This window comes from Diabrotica virgifera, chromosome 9, assembly GCF_917563875.1.
Source record: "Diabrotica virgifera virgifera chromosome 9, PGI_DIABVI_V3a".
NCBI classification, from domain to species: domain Eukaryota; kingdom Metazoa; phylum Arthropoda; class Insecta; order Coleoptera; family Chrysomelidae; genus Diabrotica; species Diabrotica virgifera.
Genome location: NC_065451.1, coordinates 208,619,327 through 208,632,628, shown reverse-complemented (window position 1 = coordinate 208,632,628; position 13,302 = coordinate 208,619,327). Strand labels below are relative to the sequence as shown.

The 13,302-nt window shown below is 33.6% G+C and overlaps 1 protein-coding gene across 1 annotated transcript in view; it reads left to right on the top strand.

Moving 5' to 3' along the window:
• The window catches only part of LOC114331693 (zinc finger protein chinmo), a 285,780-nt gene that overhangs the window by 91,274 nt on the left and 181,204 nt on the right, over window positions 1-13,302 (top strand). The window lies entirely within an intron of this gene.

The window sequence follows — 13,302 nt, the reverse complement described above, 5'->3', positions numbered from 1 at the left end:
TTGGTAATACCAATGATACAAACCAAAGACGTATGACGTAGATATATTAAAATTATGTGACACATGACAGAAGCTCGAAACAAATGACAATCGATGAAAAGCCCTATATCCAACAGCAAACATTTGTATCAAATATCAATCCATGGAATAATCTGACATATTACACAAATGTCAAAAAATTTCGGATACGACAATCAAATATAATCGTACGAAAAAATTTCGTATTTCGTGTCTTCGGATATCGGATCTGTGAAAATTAGCCTTAAGACGATGTAAACTCTTTTTCACTCTTCTGATGCGTCTAAGCTCTTATTTTTTTCTCCTTGTGAAACCTGCTTCAATGCAGGAAAGGTCTAATAGCACAATTTTATGGAAGAAGACTGAAGACTACAAGACTTTATTTGCTTAGTCAATAACTTCATAGTCAATCATTATATCCAGTCATTCGTTTGTAGGTAATAAATTCTACCCCGAATGTATGCGATAACCACAAACCAAGTAATTACATCAATTGCTATTTTGAATAAATAGGACAGTAGGAAAGGAAAGGGAAAGTGGAGAAAGTCGCTCACCCCATCGCGAAGTGACAGTGGCGCCGGGGCGTCGGCGTCGTCGGCGTTCATGAGCGGCCAAGGCCGTGCGAAAGGGAGTTTTGTAGTTAAAAAACTTGGAGCAGGGCGGGACTACATAGTATTTTTACGGACAAGTGGAAAAATGAGAAATATCAGGATAACTTGCGGTTATCATTGGACTTCAAGTAAAATGTTTAAATTTTTTCTGTTTTTGTTTTTTTTTGCATTCAGAATAGTTGCTGATGGATTCTTATTTTACTAGAGGTATTTCACGTTCTGTGTTCGCTTGAAAACGATTTGCTTCTTTCTTTAAAAAAATTCGTAGGGAAGATGTAGAAAAGGTCATCATTTTACTATCTGGGGCTCTTTTCGACAATTTTTCGGTCTCCATTCTTATTACATGTCCAGCCCATCGAAGTCTGTTAAATTTAACAAATTCTGAGGTCTATGTCTTTTTGAACAGTTGGTAGAGTTCATGGTTGTAACTGGATCTCCATACTCTGTCTTCGTTAATAGATTCCAGCTTTCTTTTTGTATTGTCTGCTATTATCCACGTCTTGCATCATAACATTATCTTCTTCTATTTTTCCTGATTTCAGGAATTAACCATTTGTTACCAATAATTTTGTTCCATTTTTTTGTGTCTTTTTTGAATTTTTAGTACCATGCTTCTATCGACTAGTATTTTATAATAGGTAGGTACTAGATTTTAGAAAGAAAGGTCATTCATATTCTACGCACTGTTTTGTTTTATTCTATTAATTCAACCCCTAACCCCGACAAATTTCAATTTCTAACCCCTAAACTTTCAATTTCTTCTCGAATCGTTTTATCTAAATAGATATATTTTTCCAGAAATAAGAAGGAGCAAAGACAGCTTTGTTGTTGCAGTATCATTTGAGTTTTACCTTTAGTCCCGACCTTAGAGTGATGTTTAGTAAATGTAAATTACTACAATCTTAATTTTAGTCAAAAGCTGAAGTTTAAGGCATTTTAAATTATTGATAATACATGTGACGGTTGTTTTGACATTCAGCTAAAATGTTTACGTAATTTCAAGGATATAATAATTTCTAATTTGAGCTAGCATTTTTATTTATTTACATTTTAAGCGCATTAGATAATATTCAATTATCTGAAAGTGATCTACCAAAAGACAAAAAGATAAAGTTAAATTGCATAAAAGGCATAAATAATAACTTGCGATTTCCAGATGATACTGTACTAATTAGCACTCGTGCACATGAGTTACAAGAAATGTTAACAGACTTAAAGCATCGGAGAGAGTAGAACTAAAAATGAATTTTGAGAAAACTAAGGTAGTGCTAACTACTGAAGAAGTAGATATCACTCTTAACGATAGGTAGATTGAAATGTACACATTAAATTTTATGAAAACAACTTTGGACATAAAATAAAACAAGGCAAAGAAAATCAATCTGCAGAAATTACCAGAAGTATTAGAATGACTTGGATAGCAGTAGGTAAACTAAGCTTTATTATAAAAGATCCAAAATCTTCTGATCAATAATGGATCCTTTCTGTCATAACTTATGAAATAGAGACCAGGACACTTACTAACCAATAACTCAAAGAGCTATTGAGAGACTTATTAAAAATGTAAGCTTAAGAGATCATATAAGAAACGAAGATCTAAGAAGAAGAATCAAAGTAAAATATGTTATCGAAGCTATCGTAAAATTTAAATGGGCAGGACATGTACCAAGAGAAAGCGAAGAGAAGTGGCCAAAGAGAATATAAACGAGGCAAAGCCAGACCGCAAAAAAATGGATCGACAATAAAGAAAAGGCAGAAAGAAACTGGCACCAGATAGCTTAAGACAGGCGAATATGGAAAACACAAGGGGAGACCTATGTCCAGGACTAGACCAGAAGAGGCTGATAAAGAAAAACAAGAAGATGTGTTAAGTCCGTAAATTTTCCTAACTAGCCGGCTTATTTATTTGTCTGTCTGTGGTTGAAGTTTCATGTTAGCCAATATATTGTTATGTTTAATCTTGGACCATAAGGGCATAGGTGCAAAATGTCGCCTGTCAAAATGTTCAATGTGTTTTAAGTGTATTCATTTTTTTCGAATCCTGAGAAAACTAATACGTTTTTTTGAAAAATTTAAACGCAGAATGAAAGATTACGTTATTGGCGAGAGCCAAAAGTCCCTGAGAACTTCTATAATGTTTATTTTAATAAGTTATAAGGGTGAAAAAAAAAGAGAAAACTTAGTGTGATTTTTAATTTTAAATATCTCATTAAAAAGAAACTTTTTATTTATTCTAAGGGTCTTTCTACCCTCGGTAATGATGTAATCTTTCATTCTACGTTTAAGTTTTTCAAAAATATTTATTAGTTTTCTGAGGATTCGAAAAAAAAATGAATACATATAAAATGCATTGAACATTTTAACAAGCGACACTTCGCGCCTATACCCTTATTGGGAGGGAGATTTCCCCCATTTTCCCTCCCGTCTATCCGCCACTGATCGACGCCACTGTCGTCTCCATTCAACAACTAGATCCGCAAAAAAATCGGCAACGTGGTCGCGCCTCTACTTCTAATCCTAATAATAATCACATGTGTGTGCGTTTGTTTGAACGTTGAAATTTTTTTTGGCCTATTGCAGGTTTGCAAATATTCAAATGTTGAGTTGCGATCGCGGTTGGCCCTGAGATTTTGGCAAAAGTCATCGCGAGGGGGGCGGTGGGGCGGCGGCAGCAAAGGAGCATTAGCCGCTTCTAAGGCCGCCTTCCAGCAGTATGTGCACGTAGTTACAGAGCGCTCCTGATGTAATTTTAATTTTAAACATTATATAAATATTACATAGCCCTTATCTGCGAGGAAGATAACCAGGAGCGGACAATTTTTTTCTTTCGATAAAAACCATGACGGCGGCGATTTAAAAAAAAAAATTCATTACACAAAAAGTCGTTGTTCATATCTTTGAACAATCTTCTGAGATATCTTACAATTAGTAAAAGTGATGCTAGTTTTTAACTAGTCTAATGATCATGTATACTAATCTAATAAAACAATTATTATTTTCATAATTTTTGTTAAAAAAAAAACCCAACGCAATGAAATGTTAAGGATATAGAAGGATCGGCTTTATGAACTATGTTTTAAAGTCTTCTTGTGAGTGATACATGAACGTGGCTACATTGCAATAGAGATACATTATTTACAAACTAGGCCCGGATTTGGATAAAATGACTAATTCTAAGCAACTTTTGTTCTATAAAGTTTTTTCACTAAGTCAATACTTTTCGAGTTATTTGCGAGTGAATAAGTTCATCTTTAACAAAAAACAAAACATGTTTTTGGACGGTTTTTCGTAGATAACTCAAAAAGTAAGTATTCTAACGAAAAAAATATTCTTAGTAAAAATATAGCTTATAAAAAATTGAAAAAATGGTGTACGCGTGAGGTCTGTAGACCCAGTAGAAGCAGAGTGTAGCTAATGAAAAGTAGGTTCTTCTTCGTCAAATTCCAAATCGAATATTTCAATGTGAAATAACCAAAAAACAAAACATTTTCGGGGAAAATTCATTACAACTTTTTTAAAGTGTTTAAAAAAAGGTTTATTTTTCTTTTTTAATAAAACTTCTTATATTAAAAATAAGTGAGTTACGCTCAAAATATTGTTGGTCCCTTTTATTTTTTGGTACAAAAATCGCGAAAAGCACCCCCTAATTAGCTTCCCAAATAAAATTAATCGTTACCGCTTCACAAGTTACTTTACTTATGTATTGTTAATATTATCTATAAGTTTCATTGGTCCAAAGTGCTCATTTTTGAAAAAAATTGGGTTTAAAATAAAACATTTTTTTTAATTTAAAAAAAAATGGAATTGTTCATGGAATTAACTTAAAAATTATTAGTAATACCAAAAATCTTAAAGAGTAATAAAATGTACGTTTTGCTTTGCTGAATATTTTTGCTTTTTTGTTTTCTTGTTAGACAAAAATTGGTTATGCTATGGCTGTTCAAAATTTGCCTAAACTCGTGATTAGTTACTCGTTCAAGCCATTTTAACTACAGCTTTTTCAAAAATAAGCACCACTTTGAACCCATGAAACTTACAGATCACATAAATAATACATTAACAAAGTAACTTGTGAAGTGGTAATGATAAAATTTATTTGTGGTGCTAATTAGGGGGTGATTCGCAAAGTTTTTACCAAAAAATAAAATGGACCAACAATATTTTGAGCGTAACTCACTTACTTTTAATGTTACAAGTTTTTTTAAAAAACAAAAATAAACCTTTTTTAAACACTTTTAAAAAAGTTGAAATGAATTTTCCCCGAAAAGTGCTCCGTTTTTGGGTTATTTCACATTGAAATATTCGATTTGGAATTTGATGAAGAAGAACCTATACTTTTCATTACCTACAACTCTGCTTCTACTGGGTCTGGTCTACAGACCTCAAGCATACACCATTTTTTTCAGTTTGTTATAATCTATATTTTTGCTAAGAATATTTCTTTCGCTCAAATACTTACTTTTTGCGTTATCTGTTATCTCCGAAAAACCGTCCAAAAACATGTTTTTTTCTGTTAAAAATGAACATATTTACTTGCAAATAACTCGAAAAGTAAAAAACTTAGGTAAAAAACTCTATAGAACAAAAGTTGTTTAGAATTAGCCATTTTATCCAATTCCGGTCTTATTTTGAATGTATATTTTTCACCTTCAAGAGGGAGGTATTCCCCTCCATTTTTGTAAAATGGAGGGGATGTAGAATTGTAAACTTTTTCTTATATAATAATAGATAATTTCAACTACCTATTCCTAAATTTTCATCCTTCCTTTATTTTTTTGGGGGTCAGATTGTTCTTTGATCGGGCTAAATACTCCTTACGGACAGAAGAGAAGGGCTGCCAATTCTGGTTGATCCCACTACACAGTACGCAATACTGCGAGAGCTATGAAGTGGTTCTGAACACAAAAAAAATAAAACTCATGATTGTCAGTATGTAACTTTAGAGAAAAGTAACGAAGTTACTGAAAGTAACGAAACGAAAACGAAGAGATCAGGAGATTAACAAAAGGACTGACGTCATCTAAAGCATAGCCACACTAAAGTGGAGATGGGCAGGACACATAACCATTATGACAGATGGACGATGGACAAAGAGTTTATTGGAATGGTGACCAAGAGAAGACAAGAGAAGCGTCGGACGACTTAAGAAGGCTGGATGAGAGGGGCGCAGGATAGACGGGGTTGGAAACAAGAGGAGGAGGCCTATGTTTAGTTGTGGACCTTTGAGGCTGCTGGATGATTAGAGAAAGTATGCAGATACAATTACTTGGGAATTGAGGTAAATGAACATTAAATCTTAAAAAGAAAGACACATTAAGATGGTCAGATGTCCTTTCATTAAGATGAGAGCAGTATTATGCCATGGAAAACTGGGAATTTAAACTTAAACTAGAGTATTGAGATGCTACGTAATCTCTGTCCTTTTATATGGAGTTGAAGCCTGGATAATTTTATCGAAGAATATGGAAAATATCATGGCACAATTCGCAACCAACATTTATATGGAAGAAAGATGCAAAACGAAAAATAAACACTCAACACTATGAAAGAAAAAGCTTTATGAGCTTCAGAACAATATGAGCTACGTTATACAAGAGAAAGTGGAACGAAACAGAGGACCGGAGAGACGAGCTACGTCATAGTTGAATAATTAGAAAAATAAAAAACAGTGAAGTGGAAAAAAATAGAACTCTTAAAAACCGCTGCAGACGGCCGTGATGATCGTCAATGTCCTTAACCGATGAGGCATTTGAAGAAGAAAGAATTTTTTTGGCAGCAGTATCTGGTGCCTACAACTATTTTTTAAAGTTTTGTGACAGTGATAAATGTAAAAATGTCAGTTTAAATTCGTATTTATTTTAAATTCGTATTTAGTTTAAATTCGTATTTATCGGGGGGTGAACGTAGAGACAACATGATGAACCTAATAATTTCTGAAAATTTTTCAAAATCTTACAAATGGGGTACTCTAAGGGTTATTATTCTTCTTAGTTTTAAATGACATAGAGACATATCTGAAACAAAAAAAGAAAATATTTACATAATTTTAATATAATGAATCATTAAAAATAATTTTGCTTATTGCAATCACTATTGATTTCTCGGTATGATAATAATTTATTAGAAAACATCACAAAAAAATAACGCAGCCAAGATGATTGCGAGCAACCATACAAACAGGGCTAGATAATAAAGACTTATAGGCTATTGATTATGTACTATAGAAAGGAACTACAACTTTAACGGGGTTTTATTATTTCATACGGTCAATGAATCTCTATATATAAAAAAACCGCGGAGTGCTACCATTTAAAGGGGTGCGTTTTTGAGAAATGGGTGAATTAGTCCCTGGGCATAGGTTACATTAGGGTGAGTTCTATGCTCTTTTGGTACAAACACGTCTACATAAAAATTGTTCCTGGTTAAATTTCCTATCTAAATATAACTTTTTAAAGTCAAAGATACTTTTTTTTACAAAAATATATTCAAAAGAAAAAGCACAAAGAAACCCAAAAGAAAGAAATTTTGTTTTGTGTCCCATAACTTTTCTCCACGGGGATATAGGTATAGACATTGCTTCACAGAAAAAAAACTTACATATTTTGTCTTTAAAATGGTGTTTCGTAGAGGTCATTAAGATTTACAGTTTTCGAAATATGATTTTTCAAAGTTCACCACTCACAGCAATTTTCGGCAATTTTCCTTGTTATTTTGCAAATATTGTTCTGTAACTTGTTTCTACGTAACTTTAGCTATATGCAATGGTGCAAGTAATAGGAATAGAAATCAATTACCTTTAAAATATTCTACTATATAATGTTATACGACTTCTTTTAAAGAGGTTATCTTTTTCAAGACTTTATACTTTTAACGAGTTTTTATACTTTTTACGATTATTTTTAAATTTCCCATTATGACTTTTTTTTTCTATATTTAGGTATATATTATATAATAAAAAAGAAAGCTTATTCTGTTTACTTTAAAATGGTGTATTATAAAAAATTCTAGGATTATTTTTGAATAAGATATGCTTTTTCAAAATGTAATAAGTACTTGCAACGATTTTTGATTTTAGGATTATTTTTTAAATTCCTCATTATAACTTTTTTATGTGATTGTGTGTTATGATTGAATCTTATTTTTATAGCTAATACTTTGGATCCACTTGACTCGGCCGGGCAAACTTCAAAATATGGATTAATTCTAATAGTTACTGTCAAAGCTCCTGCACCACAAGCTTTGCTTGAAAAAATAGCATGTAAATGTACCGAAGGATGTACAAAAAACTGCGGTTGTAGGAAGATAGGAATTAGTTGTTCAATATTCTGCAAAGGGTGCATGTACATGGGTACTAATTGTGGGAACTCTAAGATAACTGAGGTGTCAGAAGAAGATATTGAAGCTAATACTAACGAGGAGATGGACTTTGATTTTGAAAATTTTTTAAATGTCAACGCTTAAATAATTTTAACTAAATTGATGATTTCTGAGACTAATGTTTATGTAATTTTTGTAAAAAAAAATAATTTTAAATAATACACGTAAAAAAATATCAACGAATCACTCGGTTTCCATTACATATTTAAATATAGATGATACACCATTTTAAACAACAGAAAGTAAGCCCTCTTTATTGAGCAATATATGGTATATTTATGTACAAGAAAAAAAAATTATAATGATAAATTTCAAAAATAATCGTAAAAAATGTAAAAAATAATATTTTTTTATATTAGGTATTATATAATATATTATATAATAATATTATTTTATTTCTATATTATATTATAAAAAATCGTTAAAAGTATAAAAACTTGAAAAACAATAATCTCTTTAAAAAAAGTCGTACAACGTTATACAGTAAACCATTTTAAAGGGAATTGATTTCTATTCCTATTACGTGTATTGCGTATACCTAAAGTTACGTAGAAAAAAGTTACAGAACAATATTTGCGAAATAACAAGGAAAATTGCCGAAAATTGCTGTGAGTGGCGAACTTTGAAAAATCATATTTCGAAAACTGTAAATCCTAATTACCTCTACTAAACAACATTTTAAAGAAGAAATATGTAGGTTTTTTTTCTGTAAAGCAATGTCTATACCTATATCCTCGTGGACAAGAGTTATGGGACAAAAAACAAAATTTCTTTCTTTTGGGTTTCTTTGTGCTTTTTCTTTTGAACATATTTTTGTAAAAAAAAGTACCATTGACTTTCAAAAGTGATATTTAGATAGAAAATTTAACCAGGAACAATTTTTCTGTAGACGTGTTTGTACCAAAAGTGCATAGAACTCACCCTAATGTAACCTGTGCCCAGGGACTAATTCACCCATTTCTCAAAAATGCACCACTCTAAATGGTAGCACTCCACGGTTATTTCATATATAGATGTTCATTGACCATATGAAATAATAAAACCTCGTTAACGTTGTAGTTCCTTTTAGCTATCTTATTTTGAATATAATCAATAGCCTATTAGTCAACAGGCAGTTAGACAATGGAGGAGAAGGCCACAAGAGAGATATGAATGAAAGGGTTATTGCCATACAGGCAAAGACCCATCCAGGGTTATGATGTTAAATAAAACTTATTAGATTAGATAAAGTGGACCAAATGAAATACTTAGGAGTCTGAAACGGACGATCTACATCCGAAATCAGAAATTCGATCAAAAATAGAGCAATCAAGAGCATAGGCGTCATTTCACGAATTTCATTGGGGTGGCAAAACCTGCCGAGGGGTTTGGGGGGTAAATCCCCGGGAAAATTTTGTAAATTTTGATGCAAAATAGAAGGATTTAACGCAATTTATACACTATTTTTTTTTATAACTATACACACTGGCTGTACACATCCTGATTTTTTTTACAATATCTGCCCCAACTTTGTGTATAAACCTAGGATTCTACTGGATACAGGTCTAAATCTTATAAAATTCAATACAATAATTCAAATCTTTAATAGCCTTTAATTAACAATAGTATTTTAGTAAGATAAGAGAAACAATGTGTGTTTTAGAGGTGATGGATTCAAATCTAACTTAAATGAAATCTCCTTTGCCGGATATTAAATACATCAATGATACTTTCAATATCGACTGGGATTTTCCTTTCAATGTCTAAAAGCCCCAATGCAAACATTCTTTCCTGACCGCTAGCATTTCTGGTGTAGGTTTTTAATCTTCTCAGGCATGAAAAGGTCCTTTCACACCCAGCTGAGTTTAGTGGTATCGTGAAAAATAGCCTGAATATGGCCAAGACATGGGCAAGAGAGTTTTTCGAGCCTTTTCCACAAAAACTATTTAGTTTCTCATTTCTTTCATGTTATGAAAAATTTTCATTTCGCAGAAAAGTAACTCCTCATCCAAAGAGTAGTATTTTGAAACAAACTTGATGCTTTCGTCCACTACTTCATGTCTTCCCAACAATAATTGGCTCAGGTGGTTAAGTACATCCAAATTGTTTTCCTGCAGTTTATGCTCAATTTCCTGTTCCAAAGTGTCAAGGAGTGGGAAAAAAACGGTAGCTTTTAGGTGCTCTTTAACCGTTTCAAATAGAGCTTTAGAGCCTCCGATAAGTTTAGCTGGGATTTTTCCTCTCCTTGGGAGCTCCGCTGGACGAAAACCACATTTTTCAGTAATTTTAGAGCAGTAATCAAACAGCTTGTCGAAGTATTGGTCTGTCCTAAAACTTTGTAGTATGTATCTCAATTGTGCTATTCTTGACTGATTTCAGAACGTCAAAGGTCAGGCTGACTGATTGTAGTGTTTTTGACAGTATGCAACATTGTGATAAGACCTGTTTGAAGAGAAAAAGATTGAAGACGAAGTTGAAGTCTTCCATGCTTTTTAGCAAAGCGCTGGCTTGACCACCAGTGTCTGGATCAGTGTTTTCGATTTCTTGTAGAGTCGAAATTGTAGCTTCGAAGTTGTCCAGTAATGAACGTATAGCTTCGACTCGGCAGGCCCATCTTGTGTCACTTGACGACTTTAAAGTCATTGTCCCTATGTCCCTCCAGCAAAACCTTTTGGGCTGGCTTGAATTTTTTCGAAAATAGCGTAACTTTGAAAATAACTCTACTATCACAGCAAAAAGCCTAAAACTTTGATTTTTATACCTACATAACTTATTTATAAAATTTAGTTTTATGGGTCAATATTTGGGTGGCAAAATAGGAGGGTACAAAACTTTGGGGTGGCAACTGCCACCTCTTGTCACCCCCGAATTACGCCTATGATCAAGAGCACCCTTTTGAAGATGAGAAAATTTCTGAGTAATGAGTAACCAAAGACTCAATCTGCAAAATCCAATATAGATGGTAAAATATTTTATTCACTATATTCTTCTTTATGGTATCGAAGTCTGGACTGTTAATGTTGACTTAATGAGATAGCTGAAAACTTTTGAGATGTGGCTTTTTAGGAGAACGTTGAAAATACCATGGACCGATCATATTACGAACGAAATGGCGTTGCATAGAATGGGAAGAGATAGAGAACTTTTGGCCACCATTAAAAGGCTAAAGATAGCATATTTGGGGAACATAGTTATAAATGATAAGTAGGAGTTGTTCCAGCTGATTCATCATCATTCTCTTTGCCTTATCCCTATGCGGGGTCGGCTTCCCTAATTGCATTTCTCCACACAATTTTATCTTGCGTCATATCAATGTTAATCCCCTTTACCAACATGTCCTGTCTTATCGTCTCCCCCCAGGTCTTCTTTGGTCTTCCTCACCTACTCCTTCCAGGAATCTGCACTTCAGTTATTCTTCGTATTGGGTGATTAACATCTCGACGTTGAACATGATCAAACCATCTTAACCTATGCTCTCTCATTTTGGCATCAATTGGTGCCACACCTAGACTTCCCCTAATATACTCATTTCTAATTTTATCCTTATTTGTCACTCCACTCATCCATCTAAGCATTCTCATTTCCGCCACATGCATTCGTTGTTCCTCTTTCTTTTTCACTGCCCAACATTCAGTTCCGTACATCATAGCCGGTCTTATGGCTGTTTTATAGAATTTTCCCTTCAGCTTCATTAGAATTTTTCTCTCACACAACACACCACTCGCTTCTTTCCACTTCATCCATCCAGCCCTAATTCTACTGCTTGCATTTCCATCTACTTCTCCATTACTCTGTAATACCGATCCTAGGTACTTAAAACTATTGCTTTTCACAATCATTTCACCATCCAAAGATACCATTTTCTTTGTAGTAACTCCATCTTTAAATGAACATTCCATATACTCTGTTTTTATCCTACTAAGTTTTAAACCTTTTTCCTCCAGAGCTTGTCTCCACTGTTCCAGTTTCTGTTCTAAATCTCTTTCACTATTTTCTAATAACACTACATCATCAGCATACATTAGGCACCATGGAATGCTACCCTGTACTTTCGCTGTTATCTGGTCCAAAACTAATGAGAATACATAAGCACCGAGCCTTGTTGCAATCCTACTCTCACCTGAAATTTATCAGTCTCTCCCACAGCTATCCTAGCACTAGTCGTTACTCCCTCATGCATATCTCTCACAATCTTTACATATTCGCCAGGGACTCCTTTCTTATTGAGTGCCCCCCACAGAATTTCTCGAGGAACTCTATCATATGCTTTCTCAAGATCAATGAATACCATATAAGCGTTGGTCTCTTTATTCCTGTATTTTTTCATCAGTTGCCTTACAATGAAAATTGCATCTGTTGTTGATCTGCTCTGCATAAAGCCTAATTATCGGAAATTTCGGTTTCTTCACGTATCCGTCTATCAATTACTCTCTCTCCCATATTTTCATGCTGTGACTAAGTAGTTGTATAGCCCTGTAGTTTGTACATTGTTGTATGTCTCCCTTGTTTTTGTAGACAGGTACTAATATACTAATATACTGCTTCTCCATTCGTCTGGCATTTGTCCAACTTCCATAATTCTATTAAATACACCTGCTACCCAACTTATTCCTGTCTCTCTCAATGCTCTCCATACTTCCCCAGGAATATCATCTGGTCCGACTGCTTTTCTTTCTTTATTTTTTGAAGCGCTTGAGCCACTTCCTCGTTTGTTATTCTGGTAACCATTGCTGTTACTGTCTCCGTTAACTCCACAGGCTGTTTGACAAATTCTTCATTTAATAAACTGACAAAATACTTTCTCCATCTCTTTTTGACATCCTTTTGGTAAATTAGTATGCGTGAACATCCTTTTCGTGAATTGTTCCAGCTGATTATGAAGGTTAAAATCGAAGGAAAAAGGGATCCTGGTAGACCGCAAATATCCTGACTGAAAAACATTCGCGACTGGACCGTGTTAAATAAATGGACGCTTTTAAGAAAAGCCGGAGATAGAGACGAATTTGCAACGGTTACAGCCAACATTCATTAGTGAAGACATTAGAAGAAAAATAAGTTCCTTTAATAAACCAAAAAAATGAGGACCATAAACAGTATATTAAGATCAAAAACCATAATAATATGATTCCTCTGCAATACTTGTGCGCCGCATTGCAAATCTAACAAACTCCTACGTTTTGGGAAACAATATTCCAATCAGAAAGAATTGAAAGACCAAAAATGGACACGACAACGACAACTGAAAAAATATATTCGAATGAGCACACTGTATCATTAGACCACGGATACATTTCCACACAATTTCAAAAACTTTCAA